Below are 3167 nucleotides of genomic sequence, written 5' to 3'. Positions count from 1 at the left end.
CAGGGCGGCTCCAGGGTGCTGATTCTATTGGCTGTAAGGCACAGGGCGGGTCCAGGGTGCTGATTCTATTGGCTGTAAGGCACAGGGCGGGTCCAGGGTGCTGATTCTATTGGCTGTAAGGCACAGGGCGGGTCCAGGGTGCTGATTCTATTGGCTGTAAGGCACAGGGCGGGTCCAGGGTGTGTGTCTTGTTAGATGGCTGGATCCCAGGTGATCCACCCATGGGAGAGTGGCATACCGGTCCTATTGGTCCCAGCTCTCTGTACAGTCGCCATGGGAATGAGAGCAGGTCTGACCTCATGGAGTCACAGCTCTGTGAGAGAGGAGGTGTGGAGGACAAATTACCTCTGTTCCTGATACACGGACTACTTCTTCACTGTGTCAGGAATGTTGATTACATAATGTACATCACACATGTAGTCTTTATTCATTCATGTTGATTAATGCGTTATAGTATGCCGTGAAACACTGTATAAAAAACAGCTGCTATGTCCCAATGTTCACATTAGCATACCCTTTAGAACGCATGGCCAGGTAGGATCCTAGTGTGGACACAGCTGGTGTTCAGAACGCATGGCCAGGTAGGGTCCTAGTGTGGACACTGGGACACAGATGGTGTTCAGAACGCATGGCCAGGTGTGATCCTAGTGTGGACACTGGGACACAGCTGGTGTTCAGAACGCATGGCCAGGTAGGGTCCTAGTGTGGACACTGGGACACAGATGGTGTTCAGAACGCATGGCCAGGTAGGATCCTAGTGTGGACACTGGGACACAGCTGGTGATCAGAACGCATGGCCAGGTTAAGTGGTCCTAGTGTGGACACTGGGACACAGCTGGTGTTCAGAACGCATGGCCAGGTTAAATGATCCTAGTGTGGACACTGGGACACAGCTGGTGTTCAGAACGCATGGCCATGTAGGATCCTAGTGTGGACACTGGGACACAGCTGGTGTTTTGGCATCCTTATTACCCTTGAGGTTGTCATCTCTGAAATACTTACAGACAAACATGCGGATGCACATTCCACACATGGCACAGACGTTGGCAATCTGAAGAGCGCGCCCACACTCTCCACTCATCACGCAGTTCCTGGTCTTCAGACAGCACGTCTTACAGCCGCTGTCCCCCCCGTGCTTAGTGTCCCCCTCTCCTTCCCCCTCAGACCCGCTGAAGCAGCAGCCCATGTCTGGCTGGCTGTCGGGTGACTGCTGAAAGAGAGGAGGGAAAGTTTACATTAAATGTGTTAATATCAAATCAATATAGTGATATGCCAATGTTTTCAGCTGTCTGGTCACTGCCGAGAGAGCTAAGGGGGGGGGGGGGGGGGGGGGGGAGGGGGAGGGGGAGGGGGGGAGGGGGAGGGGGGGGGGGCTCTACCTGAAGACATGGACTAAACCACACCAGAGACACACCCACATACTCAGCACCACAATCAACAGAGTGGGAGAGATCGAGAGAGACAGAGAGAGAGGTGAGAGAGAGAGACAGAGAGACATGGACTAAACCACATTAGTGACCACAGAGGAACCCTCTACCTGAAGACATGGACTAAACCACATCTAGTGACATCACGGAGGAACCCTCTACCTGAAGACATGGACTAAACCACACCAGAGACACACCCACATACTCAGCACCACAATCAACAGAGTTCCCCTCCGTGGAATTGAACCCTATACAGGCACAGTATGATGGAGTCATTTACCATGGTAGATATAAGTGAATTGTAATGTGATTACCAGTTCTGATTTGCTGCTAGATCTAGCTACACAGTCATCCTTTCATCAAATACCTGTTTACATCTAAAACGAGGGCACCGTTTTTGGAATTAGGAACTGAAGCCACCAGAGAACTTTCTAATTTAAATAAATGGGGTAAACATCCCGATTGGCTGCCTGTGCAGTTTAAACATCCCGATTGGCTGCCTGTGCAGTTTAAACATCCCGATTGGCTGCCTGTGCGGTTTAAACATCCCGATTGGCTGCCTGTGCGGTTTAAACATCCCGATTGGCTGCCTGTGCGGTTTAAACATCCCGATTGGCTGCCTGTGCAGTTTAAACATCCCGATTGGCTGCTTGTGCAGTTTAAACATCCCGATTGGCTGCCTGTGCGGTTTAAACATCCCGATTGGCTGCCTGTGTGGTTTAACACCACAGCTGTTAAGTACATTTTACCACATATTCTGTTGCCTTGAACGTAGGTGGGGAGATAATTTGGTAGAAGAAGAAGGAAGCGTTGCTAAGGATACAACAGATATTTGTAGAGGGAAGGTGCCCTTCAGTAAAAGGGTTAAATAGCCAAAAACAATGAGGACCAAAGCACTTCATAGAATGAAAAATACTCTGTTATGAACAATGAGTCTGTGTTGAAGACGACAGTGAAGAACTGTACAAGGCTGAGGCACAGTGAAATTGTTAATTAAAGCAAAAAACAACAAAAAACAAGAGAATTGTATAGTATTGATATTCCAACGTTACCTTTCACCACTTCAACAGGGTCGACTCCCACTCCTATATCAAAAAATATCCTTTATATCAAAAAAAGAAATAAAACACTTCTAACTTTCTCTTAAAGTAAACTACAATTGATTGTTTTGTAAGTATTGTCTTATTCGCAGAGCAGCTGTTGGTGTGTGTGGATCCCGTCCTGAAGAGTCTCTTGACACAGTGACACTGAGGCAACACCTCTCAGAGGTAGATGCCAGACAGGATGGGTGTGTATTCAGGTTTCTCTTTGTCCCAGCCAAACGCACCACCCAATAACACATACCAGTTTAATTCTGGCTGGGGAGGGAAGGATAGTTCATCATTATGGCTGGAATCAAACCATATGTTTAACACTGTTCCATTTGTACCACTACAGCCTTTACTTTGAGCCCATCCTCCTTCATTTAAAATGGCCACCGGTGATTCACAGCAGCAAATATTTCACATTTGACACCAAGGTGAGTGAGTGGTTTATAAGCTGCTGTCACTGAGGTTGAGGGACTGGTGGCACTGATGAACACCTGGTGGAAAAACTAGAAGGCATGCTGCTAAAGGACAGTCTAGAACAGGACAGAGCTGGTAAAGGACAGTCTAGAACAGGGCAGTCTAGAACAGGTAAGAGCTGCTAAAGGAGAGTCTAGAACAGGGCAGAGCTGCTAAAGGAGAGTCTAGAACAGGG

The 3167-nt window shown here is 48.2% G+C and overlaps 1 long non-coding RNA gene across 1 annotated transcript; it reads right to left on the bottom strand.

Annotated features, from left to right (window-relative positions):
* Positions 1-10: 10 nt before the first annotated feature.
* On the bottom strand, positions 11-2689 carry LOC135531521 (uncharacterized). Its single transcript, XR_010454020.1, has 3 exons — positions 2480-2689; positions 1003-1210; positions 11-313 (listed from the first exon to the last, which is right to left on the bottom strand). It is a non-coding gene; the product is annotated as an uncharacterized LOC135531521 (long non-coding RNA).
* Between the last annotated feature and the right edge of the window lie 478 nt (positions 2690-3167).

Source organism: Oncorhynchus masou, unplaced genomic scaffold (assembly GCF_036934945.1).
Source record: "Oncorhynchus masou masou isolate Uvic2021 unplaced genomic scaffold, UVic_Omas_1.1 unplaced_scaffold_16227, whole genome shotgun sequence".
NCBI lineage: Eukaryota > Metazoa > Chordata > Actinopteri > Salmoniformes > Salmonidae > Oncorhynchus > Oncorhynchus masou.
The sequence above is the reverse complement of the archived record's forward strand: the minus strand, read 5'-3'. Positions and strand labels throughout refer to the sequence as shown.